Source organism: Hippopotamus amphibius, chromosome 9 (assembly GCF_030028045.1).
Source record: "Hippopotamus amphibius kiboko isolate mHipAmp2 chromosome 9, mHipAmp2.hap2, whole genome shotgun sequence".
Classification (NCBI taxonomy): Eukaryota; Metazoa; Chordata; class Mammalia; order Artiodactyla; family Hippopotamidae; genus Hippopotamus; species Hippopotamus amphibius.
In genome coordinates this window covers 74,289,647-74,310,113 of record NC_080194.1, presented here as the reverse complement: position 1 = coordinate 74,310,113, position 20,467 = coordinate 74,289,647, and the positions used below count along the sequence as shown (strand labels likewise).

The window sequence follows — 20,467 nt, the reverse complement described above, 5'->3', positions numbered from 1 at the left end:
ACGATGTTGGCTTTTGGTTTTTCATATATGGCTTTTATTATGTTGAGGTAATTTCCTTCTATGCCCATTTTCTGGAGAGCTTTTATCATAAATGGATGTTGAACTTTGTCAAAAGCTTTTTCTGCATCTATTGAGATGATCATATGGTTTTTATCCTTCAATTTGTTGATATGATGTATCACGTTGATTGATTTGCGTATATTGAAGAATCCTTGCATCCCAGGGATAAACCCCATTTGATCATGGTGTATGATTTTTTTAATGTGTTGTTGGAGTCTGTTAACTAGTATTTTGTTGAGGATTTTTGCATCTATATTCATCAGTGATATTGGTCTGTAGTTTTCTTTTTTTGTGACATCTTTGCCTGGTTTTGGTATCAGGGTGATGGTAGCCTCATAGAATGAGTTTGGGAGTGTTCCGTCTTCTGCAATATTTTGGAAGAGTTTGAGAAGGATAGGTGTTAGCTCTTCTCTAAATGTTTGATAGAATTCGCCCGTGAACCCATCTGGTCCTGGGCTTTTGTGTGTTGGGAGATTTTTAATCACTGCCTCAATTTCTGTACTTTTGATTGGTCTGTTCATGGTTTCTATTTCTTCCTGGTTCAGTCTTGGAAGATTGTATTTTTCTAAGAATGCATCCATTTCTTCCAGATTATCCAATTGATTGGCATATAATTGCTTGTAGTAGTCTCTCATGATCTTTTGTATTTCTGTGGTGTCCGTTGTGACTTCTCCTTTTTCATTTCTAATTCTGTTGATTTGCATCTTCTCCCTTTTTTTCTTGATGAGTCTGGCTAATGGTTTATCAATTTTGTTAATCTTCTCAAATAACCAGCTTTTAGTTTTATTAATTTTTGCTATGGTTTCCTTCCTTTCTTTTTCATTTATTTCTGCTCTGATCCTTATGATTTCTTTCCTTCTGCTCACTTTGGGGTTTCTTTGTTCTTCTTTCTCTAGTTGTTTTAGGTGTAAGGTTAGGTTGTTTATTCGATCATTTTCTTGTTTCTTAAGGTAGGACTGTATTGCTATAAACTTCCCTCTTAGAACTGCTTTTGCTGCGTCCCATAGGTTTTGGGTTGTTGTGTTTTCGTTGTCGTTTGTTTCTAGATATTTTTTGATTTCCTCTTTGATTTCTTTAGTGATTCCTTGGTTGTTTAGGAGTGAATTGTTTAGCCTCCATGTGTTTGTCTTTTTTGCAGTTTTTTTCCTATAATTGATATCTAGTCTCATGGCGTTGTGGTCTGAGAAGATGCTTGATAGGATTTCAGTTTTCTTGAATTTGCTGAGGTTTGATTTGTGACCCAAGATGTGATCTATCCTGGAAAATGTTCCATGTGCACTTGAGAAGAAAGTGTAGTCTGTCGTTTTTGGATGGAATGTCCTCTAAATATCAATTAAGTCGAGATGGTCTAATGTGTCATTTAAAGCTTGTGTGTCTTTATTTATTTTCTGTTTGGATGATCTGTCCATTGATGTAAGTGGGGTGTTCAAGTCTCCCACTATTATTGTGTTACTGTCGATGTCCCCTTTTATAGCTGTTAGCATTTGCCTTATGTATTGAGGTGCTCCTATATTGGGGGCATAGATATTTACCATTGTGATATGTTCTTCTTGAATGGATCCCTTGATCATTATGTAGTGTCCTTCCTTGTCTCTCTTAATAGTCTTTACTTTCAAGTCTAATGAAGGAAGGTTTTTTAAAGGTATAAGAAGCCAGTGCTCTTTATTTCTTTTAATTTATTTATTTATTTATTTATTGGTTGGGTTTTCGTTGCTGTACATGGGCTTTCTCTTGCGGTGAGCGGGGAGCTACTCTTCATTGTGGTGCGCGGACTTCTCACTGCGGTGGCTTCTCTTGCTGCAGAGCATGGGCTCTAGGTGCACAGGCTTCAGTAGTTGTGGCATGTGGGCTCAACAGTTGTGGCTCACGGGCTCTAGAGCACAGGCTCAGTAGTTGTGGTGCACGGGTTTAGTTGCCCCGCGGCATGTGGTATCTTCCTGGCCCAGGGATCGAACCCGTGTCCCCTGCATTGGCAGGTGGATTCTTAACCACTGTGTCACCAGGGAAGCCCCAGAAGCCAGTGAACTTTAAAATACTCTTTTTATTTTAACCAAATTCACCCTGATTTTATTGCATTTCCAACAGTAGAAGAATGAGATCCAAATACAAGTAGTGAATGTCTCAAAGCCACAACCAGGCTCTTCTGAATATTTGTCTTTTCCTGGTCAAGAATTGAAATCCAGAGAGTCACAAAACCTAGAGATCAGAGGCATTTCCTCTAATTTCCAACACTTTTCTCCAGTATTCCTAAGAGATACTCCTCGTGCTCCTTAAAACTGATTGATGAGGAATGTATTACCTTCTGAGACAGTTCATACATTTAGACTCTGAAAATAGGGCGGGAAGTAGGTTAGACAGTTGGGTCTGTCAGTCTGTGATGTTTATCCATAATATACGTTATAAAAACAGTACCTTGTGAACAGCGTTATTTGATATTCATGGCTTTAAATCAGATAGACTAGAGTTTTATTGGTTTTATCAGTCATGTAACCTTTAGGAATTACTTAACCCTCTGAATCTGTAGCATCATCTGTGAGGCCAAGATTAAATACAGTCAGTCCACCACGTCCATGGGTTTGGCATCCGTAGATACGGTGAGCCCATGTAGGGACTTAGCATCTTTGGATTTTGGTATCTGCAGGGTTCCTGGAACCAATCCCCCATTGATACCAAGGGGCATCTGTAATACTTTGAGGGTTTATAAACTTTAAATAAGATATAGTATTAAAGAACCTGGCAAAGAGCTTGGCGTATAGAAGCTGAACATTAAATAATATCCATTTTTCTTCTTACTGGTTCAGTCAGGGAAAGCTTTCCAGTGTGTAACATTTGGACTGTACCTGAAGAGAGGGTAAGATTTTAACAGGTAAGCCAGACATGGAGATCTTCCTGGAAGGATAGACCTTCCAGACTGAAGGAATAGCATGACAAAAGCATAGCTGTGTCAAAGAATCAAGGTCTGAGGCTTATTTAAGGAACAGCAAGCATTTCTAGGTATTTGAATTGTAGAGCACATGAGAGGCATAACGTGAGTGAGGCTGGGAAGGTTTTGACATAGGACACCTCAGCAAGAAAACTAAAAAGCTGGTGTGCTCACATACTGCAGCACTGAGTGAGACACAGACAAAACAAGGGTCCATTGGGAAATCAAGGCTCCCTTCTCTGCTAAAGCTTACTTACCATGGCTTTTTAACAACTTGATCTGCTAGAGATCAAAATTGTAAGGGAAGTTATTGATAAACCTAGAAAAATGTATGTTACATATGTAGTTACTCTAAACAAGTCAAGAACATAGGCAAAGAGTATGTCCAGGAGAAGATTGCTATCTTCATATTTCAAAGGCTGTCAGGGGAAGAAGGAATAAAATTAAACCTTGCTGATGGGTTAGATTAACACAAGTAGAAATCAGAAAAGGGGAGTTTTTAGTTCACATGAGAAATAATATTTTTTTTATCAGATAAAACTGCCCAACAATGAAGTGGAAAGCTTGGGATGAATTATCTAGTCATTAGAGGTGTACCTACTAAAGCTAGATGACTGTCAAAGATGCTGTAGAAAATGGGACTGTCCTGTGAAAAGGTAAAAGCAAGTGCCTTCTAAGGTACTTACGCTCTACTCCATTTGGTATTGCACCTGACCAGAGCTCTTACTCTAGGTATAAACCTTGTATCAGGCTTTGCCCACAACAGCCTGTTCCACAAGCTAGAGCCTTGAGGGTGGTTACAGATACCCTGAGTCAGCTGTTCAAAGAGCTGCTTCAAAGAGCTCCAGTAGCCATCACTAGAGTAGGCTCCTGATGGTGCCTTAGCGAGGGACTTTGCCATAGTTCTGTGGAACACAGAGGGACAGTCTCATCCAAGTGAAGCCTTTGGTGCTGCTCCATGGACCTCAAGGACATCCTCACCTGAACAAGAGCCTCCAGACACCTTGAGACAGGGCTTACCAGCCCCTTGAAAACCCCTATTAGCTATAAAACGCTTTCTTTCTCTTGTCTTAACTGAAACCTGAGCCCCTTCCATCAGAGACTTGTTTTTTGACACTCTGCAAGATCAAGAAGGTGATAAAGTTGGAGGGGAGGGATGGATAGTTTGTCCATTTCTCCAGATCATTACTTTTCCTTCCTTGTATAAAACCATCATCCTTCTTTGGACCTGTTTAACTGTTTAGCTCTCTGTCACACATAGTCAGTATCATCTGGTGTGCTGGTTACTTCTTTGGGGCACTCAGAACTTGGAACCTTGCTTAAGGTCTTCCTTTCTAGGCTGCTACTCCTATAGTAACCATGTTTTGCCCTAATCTCATCTCCTGTGTTTCTCATACTAAATTGTGTGCTGTTTTCCATGTCCTCTCTTGCTTCTGTGCTTTTATACACACAGTTTCCTCTGTACTATTTCCCTACTCTTTCACCTAATAAAATCCAGCTTGCACTGTGTGGCCAGATAGGTTATCACTTCCTTTCCAAACATACTTGTCTCCCCTAGACTTGGTTAGGCATCCTTCCTCTGTGTTCCTATAATTTTCTCTTATGTGATATTTATTATTCTTTAATATATTTATGTTTCTGATTTTTAAATGTCTTTTCCATTATATTATTATTACCTGGAAAGCAGGATCTGCCTCTATTTTATAACTTCAACCCATGGCCTAGTGCAAAGGTGTTCCGTATCTGTTGGCAGAATGCATACATGATTCCAGCTGCTTGTCTTCTTTGTGCCTATACAAGACTGAAGGTGGAACAAAAAGGAGTAGACTAGGTGCTGTTACTATAGCTAGTTTATGTCTAGCTCGAATTCTGTTTGGAACGTATATATTTATACTAGTTAAATAAATAAATACACGCGCACACACTGGTGGGCTTAGGTTCAGAACGTAATTCTGCCCTTTACCTCCTATAGTTTTACGCTTTCTTTCTGATAACCCTATCACTGTCGCCCCACGTTTGTGTTTCTGCCAATTTTCCAGTCCTCTTCAGTGCTTTGGCATTTCTTCAGAATGTTGTGAATATATTGCTTACCTTGGATGTTTTCTTTTTGGTGAGTCTTGTCTTTTAAGGCTATAGCATGTTACATTTAAGACATGTCTGATTCAGTTGAGACCAAAAATAACAACATATAGGCTTAACTAAAGGAAGTTAGAAAGAAAAACTAATAATGAATGAAGTAGAAAAATAAGGTACAGCATTAACGGTTAAGTGTAAAAAGCAGTAACGTTCTTAGGAATAGCTATTGAGGAAAAGGGATGAGAACTAACAATTGTAAGATACTTATAACTCACAGACTGTGTTGAGAGTTCTACATACATTATTTTATTTATTCCATACAATAACCCTATGAAGCAGCTGTTATTACATGTATTATGTAGATAAGGAACCGGAGGTTCAGAGGGGTTAAGTGACTCAGTCAAAGTCACAAAGGTGTTAACTTGCAAACCTGGAATTCTAACCCAAGACCTTTTCACTTTTTAGTTTCTCTCCTCTACCACTTCATATTTTAAATTGGCTTTTTATTATATTATTTTCTATTTAAGAATTTTGGAAGTTAGCTAGGAAGTTAACATGAAAGTGGCAGTTCGAAGATAGAAGATCATGTGGTTTAATGACCTTAAAATGGTCCTTGGAACAGCTAATTGATTTGATGGGGTGGTTTTGTGTCATAACCTTTTCAAAGATTATTAACTAATAGTGCCAGAGAGTGATATTTAAATAGCAGATGGAGCTCTCATTTAACCAAATCTCTTGATGGAAATTTTAACAGAATCTAAAATTTGTGCTGATGTTTTCTTTGGTGGTTTTTTTTGGGGGGGCGGGGGGGACAGTTGTCCAGAATTGTTCATGTCTGCTTGGATGATTAGCACATTATTTAACACATTATATAAACTTGATTTTCAATGCACTTTGTCAAGAAGAAAATCGTATTCACACTCTATTGTGAGAAATTAAATAAAATGATTCCTTGGCCAGTATGCTCCTCTTCCCCTCAACACCACTCCCCCCATCCCACACACACATATACATATATATACACATACAGGTAATGCACTTACCTGCCTGTGAGTTTCGCTTAGATTCTTTCCTCCATCTCCACTGATTTGCCGCCTTTCCTACTATTTACTGCCCAGCCTGGTTCAGCTCAGATTACTGCTTACGTCCCAACACTAAGAAAGTTTTTCCCAAGGAGATTTCTCCATAAATCAAATAAGCAAATTTGGATTTCACCCCTGCAATCTGCAACTCAGTACCCCCAGAAAGTTTATTAGTTACCATGCACCTGGCGTCATGTTAGTCAGCAGGCATTTCACAGGAAATAAGACAGATCCCTGCCATTAACATAGTCTTATTGTGTAAAGTCTGTGGCAGCAAATTATTTAATCTCTCTGTATCTCAGTTTCTTCATTTGTAATATGGGAATAATAATAGCACCTGCTTTGTTACAGTTCTTATGATGATGATTGAATGAGTTAGTGTTTGTATAGTACTTAAGACAGGGCCTAGCATATAGAAAATGCTATAGAATTGTTTTCATTTACGAAAACAAAACTGAACTTTGCAATGCTTTATCTGGTTGTAAAAATCTATTGGTATCTACTAGTTTCATAGTAAATTTATAGATTAGTTTATAGAAGAATGTCATCTTTATAATAACAAATCTTCCTGTTCAAGAACAGAGTTCCCTTTTATTAAGATCTTCTTTTGCATCCCTTAATAGGATATTAAGGTTTTTATCACATAGATCTCACCATTTGTTTATTTTTGTTTCTAGATATTTTATCTTTGTTGCTGTTTAAAACAGCACCATGTAATAGTCTAACTCATTATTGTTTACATAAAGGAAGACTACTGATTTTTGTTTTTAAATTTTCTACTGAATTTGTGATGAGTCTTCAGTTGATTTGCTTGGAATTTTTAAATGTATAATCGTATCATCTCTAAAAATGAATCATTTTACCTCTTTTTTCCCCCAATTTTTTTAGCTCTTCACTTTCTTGTATCTAATTTGTATTAATTAACCCTGGTAGTAGTGAATAGCCTTATTTTATTTATATTGTGATTTTTGACTTGTGATCATTATACTTGAAAAAGATTATTATATACAACCTGGTGTGCTTTCCAGTTTGATAAACAAGGTCACTTAATGCTGTGCTTTGCTTTAACAACCAAAGATTTCATCCTGTTCTGAACTAGTTATTCATGTATTTTTTTAGTTTTTCAGTCTGTCTTCCATAACCTTGAACATCCGGATTTGGCTCTTAGTCTGACAGGATCTTGCAAAACATTTTAGAGAATCATAATCTCTGAAGAATAAAAATTCAGACTCCTCAAAATAGATAAAGTTAGGGATGATCTTTCAGTGTCTCAAATACCTTCCCCTAGAGCACTTAAAGTATGTCCCAGCACATGTTTGATGTTCAGAATATTATTTGCTATCTAAAACCTTGGTGTCCTTGTGTAGAGCTGTCCCTATTGTGCCTGACATATAGTAGACACACAAAAATGTTGTCTGTTCGTCAAGGAACTGCTCAGGCCACATTCTCCCCATGAATTCACTCCAAGTATCTTCAAGTAAAAAGTAGACATAATCTTTTCCACCTGCATTAGTTTTCTGTTGCTTCGTAATAAATTACCACAAATTTAGCAGCTTAAACAACGTGCATTGTTTAATCTCACAGTTCTGTAGGTCAGAAGTCTGAGTGGGCTCATCTAGTTTCTCTGCTCAGGGGCCGACAAGGCCAAAATCTAGGTGTTGGTCAGGCTGGGCTCTTATCTGGAAACTCTTGGGAATAATCCACTTCCAAACTCATTTAAATTGTTGGCAGATTCCAGTTCCTTGCAGCTGTAGGTCCAAGCAGGCTTTACTGGCCTTCTGCTCCTAGAGGCCTCCTGCATTCCTTCTCACATGGCCCCTCCATCTTCTGACCAACAGTGTCCTATCAAGCCCTTCTCACACTTCAGATCTCTTAGAACATTCTCTTTTGCTGCCAGCCAGTGAAAACTCTGCTTTTAAAGGCTCATGTGATTAGATTAGGCCTACCCAGATAATCTCCCTTTGCCATAAACATAAAATAACCAGGCAAGTAACACTGGGGCTTCAGGTCATAGAAGCCATCTTAAATTTCTGCCTATTGCCGCACCCTTCAAACTCTCATTGAAAGTTGTACTCTCCTTCTAGGTTCACCTAGTTATCATTTATGTACGAGGTGACTTCCTCAGAGCAGCATCCATGGCTGAGTCGCTTTGTGACACTCCATCATATCTTGCACGCCTTCCCTGTAGTAGATATTCAGCACATACCCAATGAATTAATTATACTGTTCGTTACATGAATTGTGAGATCAAAATAAATGCACAGTTACTCCAGACCAGATTGTAAGAGCATCTGTCCAATTGGAGGGGCAATGTGCACTTGACAGTTCATTGCCATTTGGGAGGGTTTTTTTGTTTATTTTTGCTTCTCTTTTTTTGAGGCTGCATTTATTTATGATCAACCAGAGAGACTAAACAGTGGATGCGTGGGCTTGGACTCTAATGCAATTCAAGTGAGGTCAGAAGAATTCCACCAAGAAAACCTTAAAAGGCGTGAAGTAGATAGATACTACAGTAAAAGTAATATTTGAAGGGGAAAAAAATCATTAGTGAGAGAAAAGAACATTCTGGAAAACTGTGTTTCAGTTAGGGCACCTCATTACCAGATTATTTAAAGGAAACTGGAAGGAGTTCAGAGACATGAAGAATGATGAAGTGGCTATAGGGATTAACTTACAAGCAAGGATTTTAAACAACTAAATATGTATAGCTTAACTGAACAACAGCTGTTGTCAAATGTCTGATACCAAGAGAAGGAATGTGTTTCCCTGGAGTTGAGAGGCCCTTTCTAAGTATTAGAATTAAATGAGAAACAAGAAAACAATCTTTTCTATCCAACTTGTAAGCAGTATTTAGACTGTGTGTTAGGATGTGACATGTCAGAGTTGAATTCAAATCCCAGCTTCTCTACCTGCTACCTGTGAAAATTCAGACAACTCCTTTAACTTCTCCACTTTGTCATGTGTAGAGTGGGAATTATACATCATGGGGTTATTATGAAGATTAAATGAAACAGTAAACAGTGAGGTTCCCTGCCTGGCACAGCTTGCAAGTCGAGAAGAATGGAAAATGCTATTGGTATTACCATTATCATCTTCATTCTTCAGTGGTTAAGAGTTCAGAGTGCTAGAGTCAGGCAGACCTGGGGTGCAAATTCAAGCTCTATGATTTATTACCTCTAAGTCTCAGTTTCTTCAACCATATGAGCATAGTAGTGAGGACTAATGAAATCATACAGTGTGAAATACTTATTGTAATGCTTGACACATTAATCAATAAACATATTAGCAGCTGTAGTGTTATTTTAATTATCATTAACCAAATCATCATTCCACCTAGAACCTGGCCAAAGTACTAGTATATATTCAGATTATTTCCATATGTTCCCTATTTTAAACAATGCCATATACATATCTCTGTTTCCATCATAATCACCACACACACACACACACACACACACACACACACACACACACACACGGAGTTCAGTAATTATTTGTTGAATTGAGTTTGGTAATTTCTACCAATAATCATGTCAGATATGTGTGGTCACTGTGCATTGCCAGGGAGATGCTGGAATAGCATGATGCAGAGCAACTAAAACATTCATACATTGCTGGTGGGAATGCAAGACTGGCATTTTTAAAATAAAGTTAAACGTATATCTACCATTCAACCCAGAATTTCCAATCCTAGGTATTGGTCCAAGAGAAATAAAAAGTACAAGTCCAAACAAAAACCTGTGTGCAAATGTTTATAGCGCCTTAATTCGTAATAGCCCAAACATGAGGCAACCCAAATGTCCATCAGCCATACAGATAAACAGTTTGCGGTATATCCACACAATGGAATACTACTCAGCAATAAAAAGGAACATATACTCATACATGCAGCATCGTGAATGAATCTCAAAAACATAAATGAAAAAAGGCAGGCACTAGAGGTGAAATATTCTATGATTCCATTTGTAAGACATTCTAGAAAGCTGTCTCTGCCCTATTAGACTGTGATCTCCTTGATCTGATACAGCTCTTAACACCAAGATTGCATCAAAGTTGGTGCACTGGAAGCAGAAATGGCTAAATTTGATCAGTTTAGGAAGCAAGTTTTAGCTCCCAAGGGAATCAGGAATCCAGACTTGGCCAGAGGTCAATATAAGGTAGCCTGGGGTAAATCAGAGTGCACAGGACTGTTAACAGGAGGGCAGGGAGTCAGGGTGGAGCCTGCTGGACCGGGCATCATGAATATCTGCTCTAATGGATCCTACTCAAGTTTGTCCACTCACATTGCTTTCAGCCTCCAGAGAACGTACCCTTTCTTTGATGATCACTAGTTAAAGCTGATTGCAGCTGCTATCAAGGGTCTGATTTACCTGCCTTTGACAAGTTTCCAGTTGCACTTTGCTTGTCCATTTGCAGTATGCTTTACTGACCCTCTTCAGCAACTCTTAAGAATTGGCAGTGACAGAGACCACACTTACAGACCAGGTTGACCCCGGAGTTGTGTCAGTTTAATAGTGCTTCTAGTTACTTTCTGGCAAACATAAGAATCTGAAGCAAAGGACCATCTTAATTAAAGTGTTTTTAATATGGCAGATTTTATAATGATAAGTTTGGCTCAAATATAACCTGTACCTCACAAATACAACATACACTATAAAGAAAAGAGCCTGTACTTAGAACTCAGAAACTTAGATTCTGGTCCCTGGACTCCACCTGTTCACCCTTGGCTAGGCCACTTAGCCTCTCACTTACCTTCCAGGGTGAATGGAGCAGGTGGGCTGCTGCTCTCAAAAGTGCCTCTCACCTCTGACATGAATCCCATTAATCCCATGATTCTAAGAGTAGGTGATTGGATGATTGGGAGGAGGAATAGAAGAAAGTTTTCCATTCTTAGACTTAATAGCTTCTAGACTTGACTTTTAGACTTTTCAGACCTCAGAATGGCAGGCTTCAGCCATGTCCAGTGTTTACATTATAACATATCTATTTTGGAAAAGAACTGGCAAGCTTTATAGATGAGGATGGAAAAGTACTTAGGTTGTTCTTGCAACGAGAGGCCCATAATCAGGTTTTTATACTTTTCCTTAGAGGTATATATTGGAGTGACTCGCTATAAGAAACAATATTATTGCTCATATTAAATATTCTTTAAGTGGCTTTTCCACTTCTTTGAAGGAGTTGTATTTTCTTCTAGAAAGACAGATTTCATTTTTGACATAGTGGTGTCCTTTTTTTAAGCTCTTAATCTAGTTCTTTTCTTGTCAGTGAAACCTTAGCATTTAAAAATGAATTGAAAAATATCAAATTGTACACTTTAAATATATGCAGTTTATTGTATGTCAATTGTAACTCAATAAAAGTTCTTGAAAAATGAATTGAAATGTCAGTTTGACTACAGAAGACAGAAGTCTAAAGTTGTCTTTGATACATATGTGCATTTTTAATTTCTTATTTTTTCAGTTCCTCTAGACCCGTTCTCTTTGTAGTCAAATTCATTGTAATCCCATCACGAAAGTGTTGATCTTTCAGTAACCTTTATTGAAGCATTGTATTAATCCACATTCCCTCACGGTGACAGACGGTTTGTATCAAACATATCATGCAGCTTAGCTCAAGTCCCATATGGAACTAATATAAGGCATGTAATAAGTGGCCCTGTATAGATGAATATGGCTTGGAAGGGTGAGAGAGAAAGAGAGAGAGAGAGAGAGTGTGTGTGTGTGTGTGTGTGTGTGTGTGTGTGTTGTCTAAACTGAATTTCTCCTGCCAAAACCTAAATGACAGAATGATTCTTGAGCCCCCAGAGTCTTTCCCAGCCTGGAAAAATTGGGTGTTTAAAAAATAAAAATAAAAGTCAGCACTTTGATATTAAATTAGGCCTCTTAGCTCAATAGGAGGATGCTCACTGAGTATAAGAACTCAGCATTTATTTCTCAAAAGTACAGTCACACTTTATGTTAAACTATGATCTCCAGAGCTACAAATGATCTTATTACCTAGTCAGTGGAGCACCATTTATCAAGCTGTGTGAACTAGTTAATTTCAACTGCAAGAGCTCTGACATCATAGTTGATCTGTCTGTATAGTGATTTGACATGAAACCAGCATGTGGGCTTGGAAAAATACTGTGTTTTTACACAGAAGGGTGGTGTGGGAGAAGAAAACAGTTGTCTGTTGAGGGCTGAATGTATCCCTTGCTCTGGTTTTCTTTGTTTTGTTTTGTTTTGTTTTGTTCCAGTAATCATAAAGCTAAATCTTCCTGGTTATTTTAGTATAGGGATTTTCTTTTGCTAGTAGACAGTAGTACTTGTTCATTTTCCCAGCGAATCCACTGAACATTGCTTCTCCCCACGCCCCACCTACTTTATCATCTATATGTAGTGTTCACCTACTAGCCTACTATAGAGTTGCACAGAAATTTAATTGCTCCCATGGAGTTCTAAACCAATCAGAGTAAAGCTGAAATTCAAGCTAATTGAAACCAAAATTCCACTTAAAACTGCTTAGACTCTTTGGGTGGTGGTGGTGCAGTAGGAAGTTGTTACAAAAGGTGTTTATTTCAGAGATTAATTTGAGGCAGTCAGACAGATCCAGAGCAACATTTTATTTGCCTGGATTTCTTGGCATCTGCCTTCCCCAGTCAGAATTGAGAGCGGAGGGAGCTGCATTTAGGGAAGTGTGGTATTTATTGATAGTAGTTGGTAAGATCAGGTTTTGATGGAATGTTGAAGTGAGATTTCTTAGAAAAAAGAGTACTTTAGTCTTTTAATCGCTCCTTCACAGCTGCCTCCAGAGTTGTTCTCCCCATTCACTTTCCTGCTTAAAACTCTGTAGTAGATTCTTACTGCTGTCAAAGAAGATAAATCTGAATTCTTGAGCTGAGTGCTCTAGGCCCTCAATAGTTTCAGTAAATACTATCTAAAGTTCAGGTCTCAGAAGTTTCCATTCTCTATAAAAATCCTGATTGACTTCTTAAAATAATTTTATGAGACAATTATCGTTGGTCCTGTTTTCTAGATGAAGCACAGATTGGTTCTGTACCTTGTTCGAGGTTACATACATTATATGGTGAGAACAGACTGTGGGTCCAGCTGGTCACTCAGAAGACAAGAGAGCTGATTCACAGTGCTTAGCCTGGTGGACACTAAGTAAATATTTGTTGTATGAATAGGATGTGTAGGAACTTAGTAAATGTAATTTTTTCTCCTCTTTCCCTATCCTTGTTCTTTCTTTCTGCCTTGGCCTCACTCCCTCTTTAACTTCTTGTTTTTACTAATACCTTACCAGGGAGCTAATTTGTTAAAGAATTACTTAATAAAAATTTAGATTTGTTTCTTTGCTGAACTATTTACATTTTAATAGTGGGTCATCTCTACCTGACATAGTAGAGCATTAGACTGAACCCCATTTTACTCCCTTCATTTTTGGACACTTACCATAAGGTGTCCAGAAATGTATCATTTGTAGACCTACCCCTCGGTGAACACATAAAGATTTGACACCCTTTTAGCCAACTTTGACTTATGACACCATCAGAAGTGAGCACAACCAGAAATGGAGCTGAGTGCACCAATGTTCCTTCATCACTCACATTGTGAATGTGCAGTACCCTAACCATACTTTTATATCAAAATCCATAGGTGCATGGTTCAAACCTAGAACTTTTAGGGCATTTAAAGTGGATCATAGAACTTTGAAAGGCTCTTGGATATGGTCTAACTGTATGGGAATGCCTCCTTGGCTGTAACTCTACTCCTCCACAACTGCCTACAATTAGAGCAGTTCCTATTTGTTGTACACTTTGGGTTTCTACATAATATTTCATGTGAACATAGGATTCCAGGCTACCCAAAAAAGAAGTTTGAAAATTGACTAGCCTAGGCAGGGAAGGGACTTGCTCGTGGCCATACAGCAGAACTGTGTCTGTCACTCAGGTCTCCTGACCACCTACATCATGTGTTAATCTTTCCACTTCACTGTGTAATTATTTTAAAGATATTGACACGTATTTGTGTTTATTGCTGCCTCTCTGGAGTGCTTATAGTCAGAAACTTAGTAAATTAGTAAAAATTAGCTTTTAAAAATGTGAACTACATGTACTTAAGATTTTTTTCCCTTTGATTTAAACTCTGTTGTTCTCCTTTTCTCATTCTAATCATAATTAGTTAAGTGATAAGCCATTTTTGAGCACCAGTTTTATGCCCAGCTTAGTGATAGATGCTATGATAGTGATATAATATATAGAGTATATATGTAGCATAATAATAATAGGTATGGTTTATTGAGCACTTACTATATACCAGATATTGTTTTGGATATTCTACATACTTCATCGTATTTAAACTTTGCAATGGCTCTACAAGGCAGATAACATCCCCATTTACAAGAAGTAACTTACCCAAAGTCAAACAACTAGTAAGTGACAGCACTAGTATTCAAACCCAGATCGTCTCACCTAAGCTCATTCCAGTGCATCAAGATGCCACTTGTTCCCTCTCACACAGCATTAATTTTAGCTTACTAATTAATTAACAAATATGTTTTACATATCTGTGGAAAGGTGGTGTAGGAAGGGATTTGGCAGTGGGGTAAAATGCCCCCTTATCCTGGAGTAGTCAGAGAACTTCCTACAGGAATTGGAACTAGTGTTGGTTCTTTGAGAATGGACAGAATATGATCAGATGAGGGAGACTTGGAGACAGGAAAGAGAGCTCTCTGCCAGCGTGTGGTGAGTTCTGTATAAAATGTTAGCCACTGTTGGAAAGCTATTATACATATATAGGGGACTTCATTATAAATTGAATGTACTCATTTATGTCAGCTCCCTAGCAAAATGCTACTGGTAAAGATAAAATAGTTTAAAATTGTAAACACAGAAGGATGAAAAGAACAGAAGAGACAAGAACAGATAATAGAGTCGACAACAATTTAGAAAATCATAAGCAAATAAATGAGTGATAAACTGAGTTGGCAGAATGGAGAAAACTAAAAACCTAACGCCTTCAAGACACAGTGTAGTTCGCCATAGAACTCCAGAAGGACTTAGGGCTTGGAGGTATCAAGTACCTTATAGAGTATAGGGTAAGGAATAAGTGTAAGAACAGCAGGATTAGTTGAAAGTCTGTAAGGAGAGAAGTAAGATTCCCAGTTCACTCGCCACTCTGCATAGCCAAGCAACTACCCCAGTCCACACCCCAGTGGGAGACTGGAGGTTTACTTTCTGAAGAAAATTAAACCCAAGAAGCTCTGGACTCTGAACGCCCTGGTATACTGGGGCAAGAAGTAAAACGCCTTACTGAAAACAAGGGGTTTCAGTGAAAGTCCTACATACTAACACTGAATTCCCCAACTGCTTTTTCCTACTTAACTCCCAAAATGGGATCCAGATTATACCCCTAGGCAAAAGATTGGAGGATGCTCTCTGGAAAAAAATAGTCCAAGCAATGAGAGCTGTTGGACTAGCATGTTACCCACAGAAAGGGCTCACCCACTTATTCTACAGTGAAGTCCCCAGTCAGCAAGCACTGCCAATACACAGACTATCTGATCAGCTTTGTAAAGCCTCATTCATAGAGAAGAACTGACAAACAAAGATTACTGGACATTAAAGAAAACCTCTAATTTTTTTAAAGTCTGAAACAAACAAAAAGAAAGCAACCCAAAAGTAACAGAAAATGGATAAGGAGGAGACAAAAAAATAAAATTAACAGTAATAATGATAATAGAATATAATCAGAATTAGAGGATAAGAGTTTTCATATTGAAAGGACTCACTAGCAAGGGAAACAATAGCAAAAATAAACAAATGAGACTACATCAGACTAAAAATATTTTGCACAGCAAAGGAAACTATCAGCAAAATGAATATCAAAACTATCAACAAAAGGCTGCCTACTGAATGGGAGAAGATATTTGCAAGTGATGTATCTGATAAGGGGTTAATATCCAAAATATACAAAGAACTCAGACAACTCAACATCCAAAAAACAACCAACCCAATTAAAAAATGGACAGAGGACCTGAATAGACATTTTCCCAAAGAAGACACAGAGATAGGCCATAGACACATGAAAAGATACTCGATACTCAGCATCACAAATCACCAGGAAAATGCAAATCCAAACCACAATGGGATATCATCTCACACCTGTCAGAATGGCTGTTATGAAAAAGACAAGAAATAACAAGTGTTGACAAGGATGTGGAGGAAGGGGAACCCTTGTGCATGGTTGGTGCAACTGCTGTGGAAAACAGTATGGAGGCTCCTCAAAAAATTAAAAATAGAACTACCACACGATCCAGCAATTCCACTTCTAGGTATTTTTCCAAAGAAAACAAAAACACTAATTTTTTTTTTTAGTTTGTATTTTTTTTTAATTTTGTTAAGATATGATTGACATACAATAAACTGCATGTATTTAAAGTGTACAGTTTGATATTCTTTTTCTTATTAGTAATATATATATGGCAAGCCCATTCTCCCAATTCATCCCACCCCATCCCCTGCTTTCCCCCCTTGGTGTCCCTATGTCAAAAACACTAATTTGAAAAGATATATGCTCCCCTATGTTCATTGCCGCATTATTCACAATAGCCAATATATGGAAGCAACCTAAGTGCCCATCAGTAGATGACCGGATAAAGAAGATGTTGGGTATACACACGTGTGTGCGCAAGCACACATATGCTGCAATATTATTCAGCCACAAAAGAGAACGAAATCTTGCCACTTGCCAACAACATGGATAGACCTAGAGGGTATTATGCTAAGTGAAATAAGTCAGACAGAGAAAGACAGATACTATATGATTTCACTTATATGTGCAATCTAAAAAACAAAGAAATGAACAAACATAACAAAACAGAAATAGAGTCACAGCTACAAAGAACAAACAGGTGGTTGCCAGAGGAAGACCAGTAGGTGGGGGGATGAGTGAAATAGGTGAGGGTAATTAAGAGATACAAACTTTCAGTTACAAAACAGCTGAGCCACAGGGATGAAACATACAGCAGTGGGGAATATAGTCAGTAATAATGTAATATCTTTGTATGGTGACAGATGGTAACTAGACTTACTGTGGTGATCATTTTGTAATGTATAGAAATAATCAAATCACAGTGTTTTGCACCAGGAACTAACATAATGTTGTAGGACCATCATACTTCAAAAACAAACTCATAGAAAGAGAAATCAGGTTTCTGGTTACTAGAGGTGGGGGTGAGATGGGGGGGATTGGCTGACGGTGGTCAAAAGGTACAAACTTCCAGTTATAAGATAAATAAGTACTAGGGATGTAATGTATACCATTATTAATATAACACTGCTGTATGTTATATATGAAATTTAAGAGCATAAATTTTGAGTTCCCATCACAAGGAAAAAATATTTTTTTCTTCTTTAATTTTGTATCTGTATGAGATGATGGATGTTCTCTAAACTTACTTTGGTAATAATTTCATGTTGTATGTAAGTCAAATCATTATGCTGTACACCTTTAACTTATACAGGCTGTATGTCAATTATATCTCAATAAAACTGGAAGAAAATAAAACAAAACAAGAACAAAGGACTCACTAAAGTGAGACCAAAACAGTGAATGAAAAAAGACACAAACAAAGCTTATCACTATGAAATTTCTGAATACTGAGGTAAAAGAATAAAATCTAAAAAGCTTCCAAAGAGAGAAATCAGCTCATACACAAAGTATCAGGAATCAGAATGTTACCAGGTTTCTCAATTGCCATATGCAAAGTTAAATGACAGTGAAACAATATTTTAGAAATTTCCAAAGGAAAAATCATTTCAGTCTTGAATTTTGTACCCAAGCAAACTATCATTCAAGTGTGAGAATGGAATAAAGGTATTTTTAAATGTTCATGATGTTAAAAAAAGATACCTCTCATGTGGCCCTTTCCCAGCAAGCTATTATAGAATATGCTCCACCAACACAAGGCAGTAAATCAAGAAAGAAGTGATGAGATCTAGGAAACAAGAGCCTCAGCACAGGAGTACAGTTGGCCCTCTGTATCCGCGGATGCACAACCCTGGATATGGAGGGTCGACTATGTTCATTGTGCATTCAATACCATTTTATATGAGGGGCTTGAACACCTACAGAGTTTGGTATCTGCAGGGGCTCCTGGAGCCAATCCCCTGGGGATACAGAGGGATGACTGTAAAAATAAAATTTCCAGGATGATGATGAAAGAAAGTTCTAGGAAGGCAACAACGGAACCAGCCTAGAGAGCAGCTTGTTCAGATTGGAGCAGAGAGAAGGGTGCTTCAGGAAATAATCTCCAGTGGGGGAAATGGGCTTGATACGTTATATGGTGTCTTTAACCAGATTGGGAAGGACTTAAGGTTTTATCCTAATTGGGGCAGGATGTAGTGATAGGTACATGGGTACTCAACAAGTAGTACTATCCGCAAGATAGGTGCTCAACAAGCAGGCAAAATGGAAATTATCACTTCGGGAAAAACAAACAAAAGGGCAAAAAAGGAATAATATATGGCTTAGCAGTGAACAGTGCTTTTGTAGGTATAAGGTAAACACTAAATATTGATTTAACAAAAAATGTTATATTCAAAAATAACTGAATATCTTAAGCCGATGAGGAGAAGTATATTTGGGAGAGAGAAGAGATAAATCCTCATATTTAATAACAAGGCAGTAGGTAATATATGGGTAAGGATATAAGAGCTAAATTCTCATTTTGCCCATGAGGAACATAGTAGATGATGTCTAAACAAGAGGGAAAGACTAAGGTATATTAATTTAAGTATTTTATTTAGAAATATGAAGGAAAAGAAGAAACAACTAAACGTGGTCGCTACTGAACAGCCAAGAACTGTTGCTTTTTCATTACAAACCTTTTAGTTTAGATTTAAAACAGTGCATGTACTTTATTTTAAAATTTTACTATATACTTATTATGTGTGAATTTCTATTTTAGTTCCATATGTTGAAAATTAAGAGGGTAACATGATAGAATTCAGAATTGTTATTGAGAGGTTCTACCCTTGGCTTTGTCCCTTATCAGCTTTGAGACCTTGGGCAGGACACTTGCCTTACTGAGTCTTTCTTCATTTGTGAAAAGATGGAGGTTGGAAAAGATGATCTCCATGATCTCTTTAATCTATAATATCCTTAGATTCTGTGATAAAAATAATAATGCTATGCAGCAAATGAAGAGTTAAGACTTGGGTGGAGGCTTGAAATTCCCACATTTTCCTTTTTTTAGTTGAAATCAGACTTGGAGAGAAATTTTCATTGTGGTCTCTGAAAAGAATTCAACACCCACCTTCCAGTGTGGAGCTTGGGGCAGGCAATTGACTGTGTACTGGCTCAGGGACACGTAGCTTAGTGTTATTTTAGTATGGGGTGGTTTTATTTTTTTGATATTTAATATTTTTCAGTATGAATCACAGGTGAAATTTCCATGCCATGTGTAAACAATTTCACTTTTTTATTGAAACAATGAATTCAGGAATGTCATATTGGGATGTCAGCCATTTTGCTTTTATCAATGTATGGAAAAAATGCTTTTATATTAATATAAGAAATGATGTCATTTAGTATGGAGGAGATCTTACAATTCAAGGTCAGCAAATCTCAGGAGGTGATTTAGGTCACCAAGCTAGCTTTGGAAAAGGAAAATATTTTCCCTTTGTCTTCTCAACGTTTTGGGTTTTTTTTGTTTTCGTTTTTTTTTTTAACCAATTTTCCTCTCAGACTTTGGGGTAGCTGGTGGAGTAGCCTGGTAGTGAAAAGGAGGCTCTCACTAATAGTATCTTTGCCATTGAAATATGTGGTTCTGGAGAAGTTCCTTCCACTTTCTGGGCTTCAGTTTTCCCACATGCACAAGAAAAGGATTACCTTAAATAATATTCAAGATGCTTTTTAGCTTTAACATTCTGTGTTTCTGCCTCCTTATTTTATGTATGTATTCAGACCATTCAAGAGACCTGGTTAGGTTTGGGGGTTTCCTTTATAAGTTCAGTGAAGTGAGAGTAAACTTTCTCTGTTAAAAGTCACTCACTCACACTTAAGTGAAAAGTCAATTGAGTACTAGATACAAACAAAAGAAAACTTACTTTGATTTTTTTGTTGGTAGTGGTTTTATTTTTTAAAAGAGGAAAATATTTAAAAGTTAACTTAGCCACTTTTAAATTAGGTGCTGGAAAAGTAAAACTTCGAGACAGATGACTCTTCATATTTGTACATCAGTATGCAGTTTACAGAGCCCTTTCTTCATATATATTATGTCATTTTTACAGGACTGTGTTGTACACTTACTGTGTATTTGATGTTGTGTGTGAGCATGT

The 20,467-nt window shown here is 37.5% G+C and overlaps 1 protein-coding gene across 1 annotated transcript in view; it reads left to right on the top strand.

Moving 5' to 3' along the window:
• Nucleotides 1–20,467, top strand: part of UVRAG (UV radiation resistance associated) — a 320,954-nt gene that overhangs the window by 273,651 nt on the left and 26,836 nt on the right. The window lies entirely within an intron of this gene.